This window comes from Chiloscyllium punctatum, chromosome 22, assembly GCF_047496795.1.
Source record: "Chiloscyllium punctatum isolate Juve2018m chromosome 22, sChiPun1.3, whole genome shotgun sequence".
Taxonomy (NCBI): Eukaryota; Metazoa; Chordata; class Chondrichthyes; order Orectolobiformes; family Hemiscylliidae; genus Chiloscyllium; species Chiloscyllium punctatum.
This window is the reverse complement of record NC_092760.1, coordinates 88,961,591-88,983,163: the sequence shown is the minus strand read 5'-3', so window position 1 is coordinate 88,983,163 and position 21,573 is coordinate 88,961,591. Positions and strand designations below refer to the sequence as shown.

General features: G+C 43.0%; 1 long non-coding RNA gene across 1 annotated transcript in view; it reads right to left on the bottom strand.

The window, feature by feature from the left end:
- Nucleotides 1–2,608: 2,608 nt before the first annotated feature.
- LOC140493383 (uncharacterized) overlaps nt 2,609–21,573 on the bottom strand; it is an 87,770-nt gene continuing 68,805 nt past the window's right edge. The window contains exon 3 of the long non-coding RNA XR_011963660.1: nt 2,609–2,685. This is a non-coding gene — a long non-coding RNA (uncharacterized lncRNA). The remainder of the gene's footprint in view (nt 2,686–21,573) is intronic.

Below are 21,573 nucleotides of genomic sequence, written 5' to 3'. Positions count from 1 at the left end.
ATGCTGCCTGGCTTGCTGTGTCCTACCAGCCTCCTACCTATTACGCTACATTGCGAAAGGGCAAGATGGAATTCGATCTGGATATGAGGTGGTGCAATGAGACCTGGATATCCTTGAACACCAAAGTAAGATGCAGGGACAGCGGGTAGTGATGAAGGAAAATGGGGTTATGTTGGCTTTCAACATGACAGCATTCGAGCACAGGAGCAGGGAGGCCTTGTTGCAATTGTACAGGACCATGGTAAATATTGTATGCATTTTGGTCTCCTTACATGAGGAAGGATGTTCTGGAGATGGAGGGAGTGCAGCAAAGATTCACCCGACTTACTCCTGGGATGGTAGGGCTGACATATGAATGGAAGTGGGTCAATTAGGACAGCGCCTAAGAATGAGGGTGTAAGCCATTCAGGGTTGAGATGAGGAAGAATTTCTTCACTCATAGAGTTGTGAACCTGTGGAATTCTCTCCCATAGAAAGCTGTTGGGGCCAGTTCATTAGATATGGCCCTTGCAGCTAAAGGGATCAAGGGATATGGAGAGAAAGCAGGAGTGGGATACTGAGATCACATGATCAGCCATGATCATATTGAATAGTGGAGCAAGTTCGAAGGGTCCAAATGGCCTACTATGTGCTATGTTTCTGGGTTTCTATATTCACTGGAGTTCACTGAAACCATAAAATTCAAACAGGATAAATGAAGGAGGGATATTCCTCATGATCAAGGAGCCCAGAACCAGGGGTCACGGTGGGGAGTCTATGGAATTCTCTATCGCAGAAAGTGGTTAAGGCCAAAACACTGAATGTTTTCAAGAAAGAGTTAGATATAGTTCTTCGGGATCCAAAGCAATCAAAGGGTATGGGGTGACACAGGAACAGGGGATGAGTTGGATGATCCGCCGTGATCATATTAATTTGTGGGGTAGGCTCAAAGGGCCAAATGGTCTATTCCAGCTTCTATTTTCCCTGTTTCTATGTTTCTATGACCTCTTCAGCTCACTTTAAGAGCTGAGTTTAAGAACTCAGCAAATTTAGACAGTGTCCCCTTCAATTTGCAACAGTCTAAGACCAGTAGCTGCAGAAGAGACATGTATTTATAGAGTGCAACCACTACAGACAGATCTGGCTACAGGAGTCCCTAATTTACAAGCCTTCGACTTACAAATGTGATCCTATACAGGGGCGATATTTATAGACCTGATAATTGAACGTTTCCTGCACTTACAAGCGACTCCGTTATACTGTCCTACATCATGTTTCGACTTGTGAACAAACTCAAGAACGGAACCCATTTCAAGTGTCTGCATATAATTGCAGCTCACAGTTAAATATGAACTAGCAGCAGGAGGAGGCCATTCAGCCCCTCGAGCCTGCTCCACCATAGAATACAACCAACATCTTGGCCTCAACTCCACTTTCCTGCCCCTTCCCCATAACCCCTTAATCCTTTACTCATTAAAAATCTGTCTATCTCCTTGTTGAATTTACTTATTGTCCCAGCATCCACCACACTCTGGGGGAGTGAATTCCACAGATTCATGACCCTTTGAGAGAAGGAATCCCTCGCTATCTCTATTTTAAGCCTGACACTCCGTGAGCTATCTTTCAGAATGCTATCTTTCAGCAGCTCCCAGGTGTTCATCAGTCTGCTCCAAGTGACAAGAAAATGTATTTATAATCACACCTTTGATGTGGCAAAGTGTGCTCAAGCATTTCAAACAATATTTGACGCAAAGAAACATATTAGGACAGGTCAGAAACAGCTTGGTCAAAGAGGTCAATGTGACGACATATCTGAAAGGAGTAGAGGGAGATGGAGTGGTTTTGGGGAAATGGATTCCAAACTTTGATAATCAGAAGCAGGGCTCTTAATGATGGGTCAGGGAGGAGGGTGGAGCTGCAGAATGGTCTTGGGGTGGAGATGGTTACAGACTTGGCGGAAACGCAAGACTATGGGAGGATTTGCAAACAAGAATCAGAATTTTTAGATTAAGGCATTGTCATACCAGGCTGCAGTTCGTTTAGAAACAAAAACAGAAGTTGCTGGAAAAGCTCTCTGGACCCGAAATGTTAACTATGATCTCTCTCCACAGATGCTGCCAGACCTGCTGAGCTTTTCCAGCAGCTTCTGTTTTTGTTTCTGACTTCCAGCATCTGCAGTTCTTTTGGTTTTTATTTAGCAATTAGTTTAGTATTTCCTACTTTAATATTAGTATTAGTACTAGTATTAGTTTAGTATTTCCTGCATTATACTGACACACAGCAGACTGTAAAATATGAACCATTTGTTAAAGTAATTTTAAGACTCCAGGATGAGTGCCATGTTGAGCAGGTTTGTAGTCATACTGTGGGCAATCAAACTGCACTCTGGAAAGTTGACAGGAGTTTGAAACTAAGATTCATTAAAATAAATTCACACCTTAGCCGTCAATAGTGACGAGGATTAGGGCTTACATAGAGAGTAAGTTTATTCAGCTTCTTCAACTGGCATTCTTAATAAGTTATGTTAGCTTTTCTCATCAAACACTTGCAAGATCTTGCACCAAGCAATTATTGAATCAGGACACAGGTCAGAAAACAATTTTGTCTTTTCAGATCTGTTACTGTGTGGGTTATCTGTTTGAAGTTTTCTTTTTGCCAAAACGAGGCTGGAACTTCCAAAAAGATTCACCTCCACCTTGTCCAAACCTAGAGAGTGGAGAGAGAAACAGAGTTAATGCTCTGCAGCTAGTATGACTCTTCTTCAGAATTCAAAACATTAACTCTGTTTCTCTCTCCACAGTTGCTGCCAGACTTGCTGAGTTTCTCCAGCATTCTCTGTGTTTGTTTCAGATTTTCAGCATCTGCAATATTTTGTTTTTACATGAAGATGTCTTCCCTTGTAACATCTCCCCAACCCCAACCCTAACCCTAACCCTAACCTAACCCTAACCCTAACCCCAACCCCAACCCTAATCCTAACCCTAACCCCAACCCCAACCCCAACCCCAATCCCAACCACAACCCTAACCCCACCCTAGCCCCATGCCTAACCCTAACCCTAACCCTAACCCCCAACCCCAAACCCAACCCCAACCCCAACTCTAACCGTAACCCTAACCCTAACCCTAACCTATCCCCATTCCTGTCCTGCTTGGTCAAGACACTCGACTTTACTTGTATTACCTCCAGACTGGATCATTCCAATAGCATTCTAACCGGGTGCATCACGGCTTGGTACAGCAACTGTTCTGCCCAGGACCATAAGAAACTACAGTACAAAGAATTATGAATACAGCCCAGTCCATCGTACAAGCCAACCTTCCATCCAATGACTCCATCTACACTTCTTGTTGTTATGTAACTGCAACCAACATCATCCAAGATCCCTCCCATTCCAGTTATGCTCTCTTCCACCCTCTTCCATTGGGCAGAAGATGCAGAAACATAAACACACACATCAACAGGTTCAAGAACAGCTCCTTCCCTGCTGTTATTAGACACTGAATGGACCTCTCTGATTTCAAATCTAATGTTGATCTTACTTTGTGCCCCTCCTGTGCAGCTGTAACCCTGTATATCTCGCTCTGTCTAAGCACCCTATGGTTTGTATGTTCTTGTTTGTCATGATCTGCCTTGACTTTTCGCAAAACAAAACCTTTCACTGTGCTTAGATAATGTGACTACAATAGATCAAATCAAATCAAACAGTGACCTAATCTGTATCCCTTACAATCTCTATAAAATTCTATTCATCCAAAATCTCTGCAGTCTGTATTGTCCCACATAGGAGGCCTTTGTATCTACTTATCTAGATTGGCTCCAAATGCCTTTAAGTATTCATCTTTATTGTGTTTAGCTCTATCGATGACCTTGCCATTCACATTCACTTTAACATTCCTCAGTCTTGAGACTTATCAAGAACATTGGCTTTTGCTGTATGTAGCCTCTTCTGCGTTTGTCGTCATTCAGGGATAGGCTGGGCCCAGTATTTATTGCCCATCCCATGTTGCCCCTTGAGAAGGTGGTGATGAGCTGCTTTCTTGAACCGCTGTGGTCCACATACGTGCCATTAGAGAGAGAGTTCCTGGGTTTTGATCCAATGACACTGGAGGAACATGGATATATTTCCAGGCCCAGCAAACACAACATCTCGCTTTGTGCTAGGTATGACTCCAAGCAGCAGAGATTTCTGACTGCCAATAATTCTGTTTTTTTCCCAGAGCTCCTTACCTCCTTGACTCAGTCAAAGACACATTCACTGACCTTGCTGACTCAGCATTGGCAGCTATGGGGCTTTGGAGTTCCTTGTCTAAGCATTTTCCTTTCATTCTCTTAAACACAGCTTAAATCCAACTCTTTAACTCGGCTCTTAGTCACCCCATTGCCCCAACATCACCTTTTATTTTGATCTGGCATCAATTTTAATCTAAATATTCTAACGTGAAGTGCTTTGGGACATTTTCTGGTGAGAAAGACAATTTCAAAATATAAATGGTCATTGAGAGTTCTTGAAGGAAGCTTGTTATTCATCATGTTTCCCATTTTGTGTTCATCCTCTTCTGGGCCTTTCACCTCATCTCTGAGTGCCTTCTAAAAACATCAGAGCGTGGGAATAGTTCCAAAGAAGGATCATACCAGACTCAAACCTTAACTCCATTTCTCACTCCATAGATGCTGCCAGACCTGCTGAGTTTTACCAGCAATTTATTTTTATGTGGAAACAGACGATTTAGTCTAACGTGTCTTTGACCGCTATTTAAAACAGCCATCCAATTCATCCTGATTTCCTGTACTTCTGCTGAAGACTTTACATTATCCTTTTATTGCTATGGTGCTGTAATCTTTTTCAATTGTGGCATTTAGCATCTGTTTTTTTTCCCTTCTAGATGGCCTAACACTAACACCAGTACGGGTTCCATTTTGGATCTGAGATGATGATGCATTCCCCATTGACCATGGGATCAACTTTATTTTTATTTTATTCTTTCAGGGGTTGTGGGCAACGCTGGCCAGGCCACCATTTATTTGGAATCCCTAATTGTCCTAAGGGAAGATAAAGATTAACCACATTGCTGTGGGTCTGGAGTCACATGTAGGCCAGACCAGGTAAGGATGGCAGTTTCCTTCCCTAAAGGACACTAATGATCCAGATGGGCTTTTTTCTGACAATCAACAATAGATTCACAGTCATCATTAGATTCTTAATTCCAGATTTTTAAAATTGAATTCCAATTCCCCCATTTGCCATGGCAGGATTTGAACCTGCATCCCCAGAACATTACCTGAGTCTCTAGATTAACAGTCCAGTGGTAATACTACTAGACTGTCGACTCCCTATTCCTCCTATAGACCTCAGAAGGTAAAAATAGTTGCTGTCTTGTGGATGAGACATTAAACTGAAGATCCCTCCCCACCTCCACCAAGTCCTGTCAAAATGATATGAGTACGGTACTCTATAAAGGGGACCCAGACAATTCTTGACAATTCTCAATCCTTCCACCAGTAACACTCAATACATTATCTGTCAACAATCATACAACTGTGACCTCCTTGGACGTACATTCTCCGTCATGCTCCTACTCAGTCATTCCACTTCCAAAAGTGGCTGTGCGGTATTTTGGGATATTCTGAGGTGGAGATAGGTGCTGCAGAAATGCAAGATTACCTTTTTTGGAGGCCAGCATTATCTGCACACACTGAAAACAAAATCAAATAAATTAGCAATTGCAGAAGTTGATTGAAAAGCTCAGCAGGTCTAGCAGCATCTGTGGAGAGAAATCAGAGTTCACTTACAAAGCGCTAACTCTGATTTCTCTCTGCAGATGCTGCCAGACCTGCTGAACATTTCCAGTAACTTTTGTTTTGTTTCTGATTTTTAGCATCCGCAGTTCTTTCAGTTTAAGTTGGTGATTGGTCTGCTGTGAAAACAAGTTTAATAAGTCCTCATTGCATGATGGGTTAAATGTGTACCAACCCAGAATCTGATTAAACAGAATAAATGCACAAAGAATATAGACTTACAGTGCGGGGCACAAATGAGATAGATTGAGTGGCAAAGTCTACATCAGATGAGACAATCACAAAGCAAATCGCCTTGCTCCCAAGCTAATTTTCTTAAATTCTCAACTTCCTGTGTGTAAGTGATTAATCTTAAATGACTTGGACCTGGCCTTCAGTGCAAGATGCCGTCTTACAACTTAACACAGAATTCTTTGAAGAAATGTAATCCTTCTACTTAAAATGGTCTGGAGGAATACCACTATATCTAGGCAGGTTTCACCTTGCCGAAGCTGTAATAGCTATGGAGTCAGCTCGCTGTTTCATTGTTTTGTCTGGGTAACCTGAGCCCAGAAAATGTGGGGCATTCTCCAAGTGGGTTCTGAGGAAGGGCTGGGCTGTAATTCATGGAAGCTAAAATGTGTGGATCTGGGGCAAATAAACAGAACAAGAGCTCTTCTGAAAGAGCCAATGACCTGACAAAGTCAGTCAGCCAGATCAGAGGAAATGACTCTGGGATGGGGGGGAGGGGGTTGCTGCAGGGAAGCGTTCAGCAATTAACACAAACACAGTAAAAGGTCAAATGATTTACTTCCAACAATGAGGAGTAATACAGACATAAGACAAAGAGGACGTCACACCAACTTCTCATGTCTCATGTCTCCCTGATGTCATTTCTGTTTGGAATTCCTAGGCTTTAGGAACCGGAGGATATGCTTCTGCGAAATTGATAGTGAATGAGGATTCCCAAGCTGCCTGGACCTTATGATCACAGAGTGCAATTTTGCAAGATATCATGTTGTTAGTTCAGATCTGAGTTCAACTTCAATTAATGAAATAATGTTGCAGGTATAGTCTTTTCGATAAGATGTAAAACTATTCTGCCCTCTTAGGGGCACACATACTCTGTTCCAATGGTGACTACACCTGAAAACACTGCATTGACTGTAAGGTTGAGACATCCTGTGCCTGGGAAAGGCATTGGGTAAATGCAAGTCATTCCTAAACAGGATAACGGGTGACAGATTTAAAACAGTGATGAGGAAAAATACTTCTCACAAAAGGTCATGAATCTGTTGAATTCACTTCTCCCCCAGAGTGTGGTGGAAACTGATACATTAAGTAGATTTAAGAAGGAGACAGAAATTTTAAATGAGCAACAGGTTGAAGGATTATGGGGAGCAGGCAGGAAAGTGGAGTTGGGCCTGAGATAAGATCAGTCACCATTGTATTAAATGGTGGAGGAAGCTCGAAGGGCTGATTGGTCTATTCCATGTTCTGATGGTCTTATTTCTTATACTTGATCTGTTTTGGAGCAATTGATTTAAGTTTAATTAAATTTCTAAACTGTGGTGCAACTTAGCTGCTTCTGTTAGAGTCTAGATTAGAGTAGTGCTGGAAAAGCACAGCAGGTCAGGCGGCATCTGAGGAGCAGGAAAATCGACGCTTCAGGCAAATGCCCTTCAGCTTCTGTTAGATACCATCGATTGTCGTAGCATTGATCGGGAGAAGACTGTATGGAATCTAGACATACCCAACACGTAGCTCCGATAAAATAAGATAAATAACATCAGATGCTGCAGATGTGAACCAAAAGCAGAAACTGCACTTACAGAACCCTGATTTCTCATCTCTTACTCTCTGTGAGCTTTCCAGTGATCAAAATGCAATTGTAAACACTAAAAATGAAGTAGAATGTCCATCGCTTCTCCATCCTTTCCCTCTGTCCTCCAGAGAGTGTCTCGCTGTACAAATAATCAGGGTCATGACGCAGAAATGTTTCAGACAATTAATGGATTTGTTTGGCTAGGTAGAGAGAAAGTACTTCCATTAGCTTTCGAGCCGGGCTGTTGAGGAATTGTGAAACATAGAAAATAGGTGCGGGAGTTGGCCTTTCAGATTTTGCTTCTGATTTCCAGCATCAGTAATTCTTTGTTTTGTTTTGTTTCAATGGGATTTGGAACTCTTTTTCCCAAAAGAAGATACAGAGCAATTGATGGCTAATGTTAAAACTGGGCAACATCTGCAAGGCAAGAGCACCAAAGGACATGAAAGCAAACTGGGACACAGAGTTACAATATGGGTCAGCCTTCATCTCCTTGGGCCAATGGAACAGTCTCAGGGGACTGAATGGCCTCCTCCTGTTCCTCATGGTTTCACCAACTCAGCACTTAGATTAGATCAGATTAGTTATAGTGTGGAAACAGGCCCTTCGGTCCAACAAGTCCACACCGACCCTCCGAAGAGCAACCCCCAGACCCATTCCCCTACATTTATCCCTTCACCTAACACTATGGGCAATTTAGCTTGGCCAACTCACCTAACCTGCACATTTTTGGACTGTGGGAGGAAACCAGAGCACCCGGAGCAAACCCATGCAGACACGGGGAGAATGTGTAAATTCCTTCTAAGTAGGAGAGGAATTTCTTCCCGAAGGAACCTGGCGCCTGCTGGCAGCATTGGTCTATCAGGTGATTTTGTGTTTCACTGAGTTGCCACACAGATGTTTACAGTATTTGGCAGAAGATGGTATGAGCTCATAGCATAATATCCTGCAAAATAAAACAGCAGCAGTGCAGAAGGTGATAATACCACTACAGTCCGATGGCTGCAACGCGAAGGGTTGGGGGCCCAATGCAGGTGAATGGAGATGAGATGAAGGTCACGATTATCAAGACGGATGACAGAGCAGGCTTAAGGTGTGAGTGGCCTATTCCTGATCTTATTAAGGTAGCTAAGACCCCAAGTGCTGATGGGATCTATTCCAGAATATTGAGGGAGGCAAGAGGACAAATTGCTGGAGCATTAACAGACATCTTTATATAATCTTTGGCCACAAGTGAGCTCCCAGAGAACTGGAGGATAGCCAATGTTGTCCCGTTGATTAAGAAGGGTAGCAGGGATAATCCAGGAAATTGCAGGCATGAGGGTCTCACGTCAGTGGTAGGGAAATTATTGGAAAAGATTCTCAGGGACAAGATCTTTATGCATTTCAAAGCAAATAGATGAATTAGCAATAGACAGCATGGTTTTGTGTGGGGGAGGTGACTCACTGACGTGATTGAGGAGGTGACAAAGATGATTGATGAGGGAAAAGTGGTAAATATTGTCAACATGGACTTTAGTAAAGCCTTTGACAAGGTCCCTCATGGCAGACTGGTACAAAAGGTGAAGTCACATGGTATAGGGGTGAGCTGGCAAGATGGATACAGAACTGGTTTAGTCACAGGAGACAGAGGGTAGCGGGAGAAGGATGCTTTTGGAATGGAGAGCTGTGACTAATGGTGTTCCACAAGGGTCAGCGCTGAGACCTCTGATGTTCATGGTCTACGTAAATGATTTGGAGGAAAATATAGCTGGTCTAATTAGTACATTTGCAGATCATACAAAGATTGGTGGAGTTGCAGATAGTGAGGAGGATTGTCAGAGGATACAGCAGGATATAGATCATTTGGAGGCAAGGGCAGAAAAATAGCAGATGGAGTTTACTCCAGACAGGTGATGTATTTTGGAAGGTCAAGTGCAGATGGAAATTATACATGAATGACAGAACCCTTGGGAGTATTGACATGCAGAGGGATCTGGGTGTGCAGGTCCACAGCTCACTGAAGGTGGCAGCACAGGTAGATAAGGTAGTAAAAAAGACCTATGGCATATTTGCCTTCATTGGAATGGGCATTGAGTATAAGGATAAACAAGTTATGCTGCAGCTTTATAGAACTTTAGTAAGGCTACACTTGGAATATTGAGTAGAGTTCTGGTCACCACACTACCAGAAGGATGTGGATGCTTTGGAGAGAATGTTGCCTGGTTTGGGGGATTTTAGCTACGAAGAAAGGTTGGATAGACTAGGTTTATTTTCACTGGAATGCAGGAGATTGAGGGGTGACCTGATAGAAGTGAATAATATTGTGAATGGCATGAATAGGATGGAAAGTATGAGGCTTTTTCCCAGGGTGGAAGCGTCAGTTACTAGAGGATTCAGGTTTAAGGTGCGAGGGGGAGTTTTTAAAGAGATGGACGAGGAAGGTTTTTAACGTAAAGGGTGGCGAGTGCCTGGAACACGCTGCTGGAGGAGGTAGTGGAAGAGACATGATAGCAGCATTCAAGGAACACCCAGAGAAATATGTGAAGAGGAAGGGAATAGAGGGATACGGATCCTGTAAGTGAAGACAGTTTTAGTATGGAAAGGCAAACTGTGGCGGTGCAGGCTTGGAGGGCCGAAGGGCCTTTTCCTGTGCTGTATTGTGCTATGTTCTTTGTTTATATTGCTCTAACCCTTGTTAGGTAACAGCCCCTGACAGCCCTGCTCACTGCCCCTGAGTCTGCTGACAGAGATGGTGTAGGTCACCCAGTCCTTCGAGCCTGCTCCACCATTCAATATGATCACGTCTAATTGTCTAATTCAGTGCACTGTTTCCACTTTCTCCCCACTCTCTTTGCTCCCTTTAGCTCTCAGAATGCAGTTCACCTGTCCTGGCTTTCAATGTTCACCAGAGAGAAGGCAGTTGGAATGGTGTAATGCCTGGACCGGTAATTGAGAGATCCATCTAATCCCCTGAGGGTAAGGGGTTAAATCCCACCACAGCAGCTGTGGGATTTAAATTCAATTTATTGAATCTGGAATTGAAAGCTAGTTTCATTGATAGTGACCATGAAACAGGCATTAATTTTTACAAATCTCAATGCCCTGCCCTCTGAAATGGTTTAGCAAGCCATTAAGTTCAAAGACAATTTGGGCCCTCAAACCCTGGTGTTGTCAATAACAACGTCACCCTACAAAAGCACAAAAGAGATGTTTAAAAACCCATAAACATTGTACAGGAATTGATATATTGATATTTCTTGGATTTAAAGAATTGAAAAGCTACAAATGATATCTACAATTGACCATCAAAATGCTCTATTTTTAGATAAATTATGATATTTCAGTAGCTGCAGCATTAGGAAAAGAAAACAGTTGCAGTTATTTAGCCTCTTACTTCACCATGGGAGTTCCCAAAGTCACTTTGTCACTGCTTTGTCACTATCATAATATTGGTCACGTTTTGCCCCTTCTCCAGTAGGTATATTTACAAATTAATAAAGAAACTTTTCTTGAATACATTTAACACATTTCTTCCCTTGTAAGCCCTTAACACTGTGGAAGTCCCAGTCTATGGAAAGTTAAAATCTCCTTATATTACAATCCTATTATTATTTTATATATATATCTTCAATGTCTCAGTGCATTCGGTCCTCAAATTCCCTCTAACTATTGGGGGAGGAGCCCACAGTACAATCCCAAAGGGATCATGACCTTCTTATTTCTGAGTCTCTCTCATGTAACCTCACTGGAAGATCGCACAGAAATATCCTCTCTAAGTACAGCTACATGAGGTAGACAGACACTGGCAGCCTCCAGGTAAACACAGAGTGAGCCAAGAAAGCCAAGGGCCATAACATGCATGTGTCCATGTCAATGCAAAACAATCCTGTGTAGGTACATGAGATGTGTGTCTCTCCCGGAGCAGAGCGAGCTGGCAGAGCACGCACCTTATAGGTGCCCCCTGAACTCTGAAGTGAACTCCTGATTGGTGATGTGTGTATGGGTGGGCAAGGAGCAGGCAGGGGTGATGAGGTCAAACTAGAGGTTTCTTTGCTGCTCCAGTGTCACCAAAGTTTGAGGAGGATGGTATCCTCGGAGAGTAGGAGGCCATTGTTCTGAGGACACAGTTGGATGATGGTTAGGATAATTGGTGTCAGGTCGCTCACTCTGATTTACATGTCAGGAATCTGAACTAGGAGAAAGTGAGGACTGCAGATGCTGGAGCTCAGAGTCGAGAGTGTGGTGCTGGAAAAGCACAGCAGGTCGGGCAGCATCCGAGGAACAGGAGAATCGACGTTTCGGGCAAATGCCCTTCATCAGGAATCTGTACTGCCTCGCTTCTCAGGGAAGGAGAGGAGAGCTAGATGTGGCAGAGAAATGAGGCAGGTTTGGACTTTAATGAGAATCCAATACCTTTCCTTGCTTAAATACCACTGCCACTGCTCATCCACTCACCTTCCCTTTGTCTTCACTCTTGTTCACTCCACCTTCACTCCCAAAACACCCCCTCTCCCACAGCCCCACAGCACCTTCCCCTGCAACCACAGAACTGTTTACATTCCCCCCCCCACCCTCCCCGCCCCCCAAGTATCCAACAGTCCAAACACACCTTCCAGGTGAAACAACACTTTACCTGCACTTCACTCAATCTAGTCAACTGCATTCGCTGCTCACAATGTGGTCTCCTCTACATTAGGGAGACCAAATGTAGACTGAGCGACAGCTTGGCCAAACACCTGCACTCTGCCCTAAATCCTAAACAAGAGAGAAGCCTGAGGCCAGTGCAGAAATTGAAGAGAGCAAGTTAACTAGACAAGGCAGGCAAGAACACGGCAGGCAACGAGAGAAGACTGATGAATGAAATGGCTTTTACTTCAATGTAAGAGGTCTGACAGGTAAGGCAGATGAACTCAGGGCAGGGATGGCAACATGGGATTGGGACATCACAGGTATTCCAGAAACGTGGCCCAGAAGTGAACAGGACTGGAGCTTAATGTTCTGACTATAAATGCTATAGGAAGGATAGAAGGGGAGATAAGAGAGGAGGGGGAGCGGCATTTTGATTGGGAAAACATCATGGCAGTACTTCGAGGGGATATTCACGGGGGATTGTCGAGTGAAGCTATATGGGTGGAACTGAGAAATAAGAAGGGGATGATCACTTTGATGGAATTGTTTTATATGCCCCCCCCCCCCCCCCAGTAGTCAGTGGAACATTGAGAAGCAAATATATAGGGAGATTACAGATACTGGTAAGAATAATAGGGTTATATCAGTGGGGGATTTTAACTTTGCAAACATAGACTGGGGCATCCATACTGTTAAGGCTTGGATGGGGAGGAATTTGTTAAGTGTGTTCAGGAAATCAGTATGTTGAAAGTCCTATTAGAGAATCATAGAATCCTTACAATGTGTACACAGTCTGACAAGTCCACACCAACCCTCTGACGAGTAACCCACCCAGACCCATTCCTCTACTCTATTACTCTAGATTGACCCCTGACTAATGCAGGAGCAAAACACAATCTCCTCTTGGGAAGTAAGGCAGGGCAAATGACTGAGGTATTAGTGGGGGAACACTTTGGGACCAGTGGCTATAATTCTATTAAAATAGTTATGGAAAAAGGTAGACCTGGTCCACAAGTTAAAGTTCTAAACTGGAGCAAGGCCAATATTGATGCTATTAGACAGAAACTTTCAAAAATTGATTGGGGAGGCTGTTTGCAGGTAAAGGGATGTCTGGCAAGTGGGAGGCTTTCAAAAAGGAGATAGCAGGAGTTCAGGGATAGTATGTTCATGTTAGTGTGAAGGGCAAAGCTGATAGATGCAGGAACACTGGATGACTTGAGATATTGAGGCTCCAGTCAAGAAAAAGAAGGAGGCACGTGTCAGGTATAGACAGCTGGGATCAGTGAATCCTTTGGAATATAGAAGATGTAGGAGGGAAATCAGGAAGGCAAGAAGGGGACATGAGTTAGCTTTGGCAGATAAGGGTAAGGAAACTCCAAAGAGATTAAGGGCAAAAGAGTAACCAGGGAGAGAATAGGGTCCCTTCACGCTCAAGTGAGGCTGTCTACTGTGGAACCACAGACTCGGTACAATCCTGAACAAATATTTTGGGTCAGTATTTACTGTGGATAAAGACATGGACGTTAAGGAACTCAGGGAAATAAATAGTGATGACTTGACAAGAATTCACATTACAAAAGAAGAGATGCTGGTGGTCTTAAAATGCATAAAGGTAGGTAAATCCTCGGGACTTGATCAAGTGCAACGCAGGACGTTGTGGGAAGCCGGGGAAGAAATTACAGGGCCCCTAGCAGAGATATTTGTATCATCAACAGTCATAGATGAGGTGATACAAAGACTGCAAGGTGAAAAGAAAGGCAGCAAGGAAAAGCCAAGGATCTACAGCCTGGTGAACCTGTCGAGTTGGGCTGAAGGGTCTGTTTTTGTGGCTGTGTGACTTATTATGATTTAAATGAAACAATATTCTGAGGGATCTTGGAATGGATGGATGTGGAAAGGACATCTCTTTAGGTGGGAGAATCTAGAACCAAGAGTCATTATTTTAAAATAAGGAGTCACCCATTTATAAGTGGCAGGGTGGCTCAGAGGTTAACACTGCTGCCTTACAGCATGAGAGACCTGGGTTTGATTCCAGCCTTGAGCAACTGTCTGGGTAGAGTTTACACATACTCCCTGTGCTTGCATGGGTTTCCTCCAGGTGCTCCAGCTTCCTCCCACATTCCAAAGATGTGCAGGTTAGGTGGATTGGCCATGGGAAATGTAGGGTTACATGGATGGATCTGGATGGGATGCTCTTTGGAGAAGTGGTGTAGATCTGATGGGCTGAATGGCCTGCTTCCATACTGTAGAGATTCCATGATGAAAGGGAAAGAGAGTTTTATCTTCTCTTTCACAAAAAAGCCTTGAGCCTCTCTACCTCAAATGGCACTGGGATCAAAGTCCCTGAATATTCTGAACCTGAAGTGGATTATTACTTGATGAGCAAGTGAAAAGTTAATGTGGATAAATGGTAACATGGAGAAATTAGATCAGCCATTATTAAATGGTAGGGCAGCTTGAGGGGCCGAATGGCTGCAACTTGAAAGGGGTCAGAAATGATTTACAAGGATGTTGCCAAGGTTGGAGGGTTTGAGCTGGGGCTGTTTTCCCAGGGGTGTCAAAGGTTGAGGGGTGACCTTATAGAGGTTTATAAAATGATGAGGGGCATGGATAGGGTAAATAGACAAGGTCTTTTCCCTGGGGCCGGGGAGTCCAGAACTAGTGGGTATAGGTTTAGGGTGAGAGGGGAAAGATATAAAAAGACCTAAGGGGCAACTGTTTCACGCAGAGGGTGGTATGTCTATGGAATGAGCTGCCAGAGGATGTGGTGGAGGCTGGTACAATTACAACATTTAAAAGGCATCTGGATGGATGCATATGAATAGGAAGGGTTTGGAGGGATATGGGCCAAGTGCTGGCAGGTGGGACTAGATTAGTTTGGGATATCTGGTCGGCATGGACGAGTTGGATGGAAGGGTTTGTTTTCATGCTGTACAGCTCTATAACTCTACATAACTCGTATATTCATTTGCAAATGGGGTTGGTGATCAAACCTCTGTAAAAAAAAGACCAAAAATGATTGGGGAAGGAGAACTCAGTCCCATTAAAGTCGTCCTGTTATAACATGCATTTCATCAACCCGAATTCGCTGTAACACCACTGATGAATTGGGGATGCTGGTTCTGCAGTGTGAACGTTTAAAACGTGTGTTGTCTGTAACGCGATTACCACACCAACATTTTAAGCACTGTTTCCAAAGCGTGATTTTTCTAAAACACGGGGTTGCACAAGAACACAACCATCACGTTATGGGAGAACTATCTGAATGACCATTCTTGAGTAAGCAGCATTAAGGTCAATCGTGCCAATAAACAGCATAATAAGTCACAGTAACGATTACACATCAAAAACAATACTGCATGTCCTGTCCTGAAAATGTGTGAACAGATTCCGTGTAAAGTTGGGTGTTGACTATAAGCATGTATCGGGTCAGCTTTGATTCGAAATGTTTTCCATTGAGTCCCGTTTCTGATTACAGTTGTGTGTTTAACCTATCAGGAAGAAAAATCCCAGAGATTATTACTCATTGAAGTCACAAAGGATCCAGGCGTCACTGCCACCATAACTCCAGAATGCTGTTTTAATTTCGAAACAGAACTTTCGGTTTTGTGTTTCTTACCCCTCGACTGTATGGAATGAAGTAATTGAGGAAAACGTTAGAAAAGGCCAGCAGTGGAATTCCACACGTTGCAAGCAATCGGCAAGGACAGATGTGAAACTCAAAATCAAGCTGTATCTATACAAGGGAGCAGTTATATCCCAGTTCCTCTTTGAAGCAAGAGAGGCTGAGAGGCTGTACTTAGAATAAGTTAAGGACATTTGTGCCAGTGAAAGGAGAAGATAAATAAAGGAAGCAATCTCCCAGAGCAAAAAATAAATTCAACAGTCGACTAAAAGCTTGAGTCAATTCATAATGAGAATTAAAAATACGAGACAATGCAAAACTGAATAAGGAATTTTTCAGTGGAGCAACAGAACATGAAGTCAGTATTAAGACAGGAGGTGGTGCCTGTGGTGGTCCTGATCTACGAATAGAACCGTATAGAAGGTGAAGAATCCAAGAGTGAGCTGAAGTGATAGAATTGAGGGCAATGCACCACCTAATGGTGCAAAGCAGATAATTCCAACATTGCTCCATTTTAGAATTGCAGGCCAGAATATCAGATTTTAAAAGAGAGACCACATCACTACTTTATACTTTATAGGCTGGAGGTATACAACTATTTAAACCATCTGAATAAAAAAACTGGCTATCAACATGGATAGTTCTCCAAAAACTACACATTTGATTAAAATAACATTCCCCGTCCAATGCTTCAACACACCAAACATTAGGTTATTTAGTCAGAGTAAGTTTTTTCTACTTGTTTCCTCACATCTTATGGGATATTGCTTCCACATAAACTGAGCCACAGGAGAAGTGAGATTGCACCTGAGAAATGAAATGTTTCACAAATAAAGGATCCTTCAAAATTATTTTTTTTAAAGATTCAAATGAAATGATTGGCCGGTCAGTATTGACAATGCAGAACAAGGTGTTGCTTTGCGATGAAGTGCCTTGGAAGTAGTGGGTTGGGGAAGGTAACGGAGTTTGCTCTTGGGTGGAGGGGATTACTTGATTGGAAGGAAAGATGGATGATTGCAAAGAAGTGAACAGAGACACGAGGCAGCTTGTCAGGGAGATAGAGGGAGCCTGTCAGGGAGATAGAGGGAGCCTGACAGGGAGATAGAGGGAGCCTGTCAGGGAAATAGAGGGAGTCTGTCAGGGAGATAGAGGGAGCCTGTCAGGGAGATAGAGGGAGCTTGTCAGGGAAATAGAGGGAGCTTGTCAGGGAAATAGAGGGAGCTTGTCAGGGAAATAGAGGGAGTCTGTCAGGGAGATAGAGGGAGCCTGTCAGGGAGATAGAGGGAGTCTGTCAGGGAGATAGAGGGAGCTTGTCAGGGAAATAGAGGGAGTCTGTCAGGGAGATAGAGGGAGCCTGTCGTTTTGCTTTCCTGACATCGCCCCCGAGATACTCCACATTGTGACTGAAGCCTCGCTCTTTTGTGCATTTTAAATATTGGCAGGTACACTCTGACTCGATTTGTGCCAGGCATGTGTCATTTAGTCACTCTGCGACTGTGGGGCATGTGTCTTATCTGACATAATATTAAAGGCCAGCTGTATGTGTTGTAGTGAGTGATTAATTGCATTCTGGCTGTAATTTTCCAAATTAGCACCATCACCCACCCCTATCCTACCACCACCACCCCCATCTCTCTCTCTCTCTCTCTCTCTCTCTCAAAAAAAGAGTTAATGAACCCCTTTCTACACTAAACCCTTAACAAAACCAGCTTTTATAATGTAGAACATGTATGAGTATGGGAAATGAAGCAAGGATTCAATGTGACCCAAAGAGTTGGAGCCACTGGTTGATGAGTAGACCACAGCTGATAAAGATTTACTGCAAGAGAGGAGGATATAGCTGTGAATACAAAGTTCTTCGGTGTGAATTTTCCAACTGAGTGATCACAGGCTGTTAGTGCAGTGGTTATTCTTCAGTCTCACGACAGCTGCAAGGCTTGCTGGGTGGGAAAACAAAGGCCACATAACACAGTGCAGAAAAAATGGTTGACAGGTTGTTGTTAGCAATGGAAACTGTGTGAGGTTTTGAATGTGGGGGGGTGGGGGGGGGGGTTGGTGGTGGTGGGGGTGAGAGGGAATGGGGCCGTTTAGCATGGAGATAGGTTATGAATGAAGCTTTTCTCACACAGGAACAACTGAAAATAGGATATCTACACATAAAGGAATATCGGTGTGGACAGACACCACTATTTTCTTTCTGAACCACGATATCCCTCAATGGCCTTCTTTGAAGTGATTGTTTATAAATTTGCCTAACTCACTCTCTGCAAAGTCCATTTTGAAAAGCGGTTTTCTTTAAATATAGAAAAATCAATAATTAATAACCACTGGAAGCTTGTAACAGTAATACTGTTTATTCTATGTGTTACTCAAAATATTATAGAATGAAATTACAGAATATTGCTCATTCCAGTCTCTAATATACAAAAGTCATGGAAGTATTCTCCCTTACTCTGCAAAGGACAATGTGAATAGTTTCAAGAAGGTGTGAGAATGCTGTATCCATTTAAAGGGGCTTTTTTTAAAAAAAGTGATCTGCAGAACCTCGTATCAAATAGGGAATCATTTGATTTTCTTTTCTTATTAGAAGTTTCCAAAGCAGAAACAAGGAGATTAAATAGTAATTAATATATGTTATATATTAATACAAGTCATAGAGGTGGAAACAATTTTATTTGTTAGGAAGAGCATTCTTTATAGGAATTTCCACATGATAAACAAACACTGGCTCCATTCAGCCAGAGACAAGGTTATGGTAGATAATAGCTGCTTGAGGTGGTCAAAGGTCTTGTTTTACCCTGAGAAACTGTTCCTTTTTTCACAATCAATGTCATTCTGTCAACATAGAGGGTAGCTGTCAGGAGTACATCTATAATGCAATATGACAGCAATGCATGTAAAATATTACAAACTAATGGCTGGTCAGGGCAAATCATCATTGGCACAGCACTGAGAGAAACACAAAGGGGTTTGCTCAGAGAGAAAAACATATGACACACAGCTACTTGACCTGTTGGGTTCAATTATATCATTACTTATTTGCGTTAAAAGAGGTGATAGAATAGAGAAAGCTTTGAGGGACTGCAGTGCTCAGGGTAGGATAAGTGTGGATGAGGAGCAGCAAGTGGTTCTGATATGCAGGAGGCATTGATACTCAGCAGGACAGTCCAGCTGCAAGCTATCAGTCTGCTTGCTTGCCTTCAGGGGCTGTATGCAGTGAACAATGGCTCAGACCCAGTCCAGTGCCAAAAGAACTTGTCTATCATTCTCTGCGAATACAGATGCTAACCTCCTGCTGTGCTGGCAAGGATCATGCCAAAAGCAGGACCAGGGTCGGTAGGACTGATGGTCACTCACAAAAGGGGGAGCCCAAGCAACCACTATCCCATCCCGACCGCCAACACCCCTCCTTCTGCCACCTACACCTCCTCCCCCTACACGCACACATACAAACTCACACACACACTTTTCCTCTCTACCCCTCCCCCCCGCCATTTTAACTTCCTTGGCATCAAACTTAATGGCTTCCCCCAATTCATCTGTGAGAGATAATGATAGACCTGCCCCCTGCAATGGCAAGCAGAATAACAAAAGTAAACACAGGGCAATAAAAGGGGCATTGACCGGGTAGGAACATATGGTACATTAATATTTGACATGAAACCAAGAAATAATGCTACCCAGCCAGAACACTGAAGACCTTACATTTATGAGATGGTTTCAGAGAGCAGCTGAGTTGGCTAGTCCTGACTAATTTTAATGAAATGTTGGCCTGTGCAAAGGGAATCTGCAGGAAACCTTCCCTGCAGATGACAGTGGTAAGAAAATCCATTAAGCTGACAGTCTGATTGCCACTTTTGACTCACAACTATTTTTGTTCTGTACAATTAGCAAAACAGGAACTTTGGGCCCATATGTTATAGTCACTTGGCTTGATGGCATTGGTTTAGTACCGACCCCTGGCACAATCGTGCCACCTCCAGTCAGAGGAACGATGTAACAAACAAAATAGAAACTGTGTTGACCAATTGCTACTTCAAGGTCTCTGTTTACCCCACCCCTTTTTCTTAGACCATCTTGTTCCATTGAAAATGAAAATTGGAATTAGCCAAGGAGCGAGTGATAGTTGGAATATTTCCAGTCTGATAAAAGAACATTATCCAATAGACACGTAGATACAAGTTTCCTGTCAAAGACGATGGTGAGGAGGATGAGTCAATTGTTTTTTAGAGACAGGTGTGTTGCTTTCTGTCCTGAATAAAACCTTTTGTTTCACAATAGCACCCAAACATACAAGGAAATTCTTATATAAAATGCAATGTGAGCATGAAATCAGAGATCTATAACAGGCAATGTGAGATGGATGAATTTTTAATCAGAAAGGGAATCAAGAGTTATGGAGAAAAGGCAGGAACATGGGGTTGAAGATGATCAGATCAGCCATGATCCCACTGAATGGTGGAACAGACTTGAGGGGCTTAATGACTTATTGCTGTTCCTATATCTTATAAACTTAAGAACATAAGAACATCAGAACTAGGAGCAGGAGTAGGCTGTCCGCCCCTTTGAGCCTGCTCCACCATTCAATAAGATCATGGCTAATCTTTTCGTGGACTCAGATCCACTTACCCGGGTTTTCACCATATCCCTTAATATCTTTATTTTTCAAAAAATTATCTACCTTTGCTTTAAAAGCGATCACTAAAGTAGAGTCAACTACTTCCCTGGGCAAGGAATTCCACAGATTAATAACCCTCTGGGTGAAGAAGTTTCTTCTCAGTTCAGTTTGAAACCTGCTTCCTCTAATCCTGAGGCCATGCCCTCTAGTCCTGGTCTCAGCCACCTGTGGAATCATCCTCTGTATTTCTAATTTATCAATTCCCTCCTTAATTTTATATGTTTCTATAAGATCCCCCTTCATTCTTCTGAATTCCAATGAATATAATCCCAATCTACTCAGCCTCTCCTCATAAACCAACCCCCTCAACTCCGGAATCAACCTGGTACCCTCTGTCCCCCATCCAGGGCCAGTACATCCTTTCTCAGGTAAGGAGACCAAAACTGCACGCAGTACTCCAGGTATGGCCTCACCAGCACCTTGTACAGCTTTAACATAACCTCCCTGCTTTTAAATTTGATGACAAAATTCCATTTGCCTTCCTAATTACTTGTTGTACCTGCAGACCAACCTTCTGTAATTCATGCACAAGAATACCCAGGTCCCTCTGCATGGCAGCAAGCTGCAACTTTTTATCATTCAAGTAATAATCTATTTTGCTGTTACTCCTACCAAAATGTATAACTTCGCATTTACTAACATTATATTCCATCTACCAGACCTTTGCCCACTCACTCAGTCTTCCTCTGCAAAGTTTCACAGTCCTCTGCACACTTTGCTCTGCCACTCATCTTAGTGTCATCAGCAAATTTTGACACTGTATACATGGTCCCCAACTCCAAATTAGCAATATAAATTGTAAATAATTGTGGTCCCAACACCGGTCCCTGAGGCACACCACTAGTCACTGATTGTCAGCCAGAATAGCACTCTTTGCTTCCTGTCAGTCAACCAATCCTCTATCTACACTAACACTCTACCCCTAACACCATGCATCTTTATCTTACACAGCAGCCTCATGTGTGGTACCTTGCCAAAGACCTTTTGGAAATCTAGGTATATCACATCCACTGGGTCCCCGTTGTCCACTTTGCATGAAATGTCTTCATAGAATTTCAAAAGATTTGTGAAGCATGA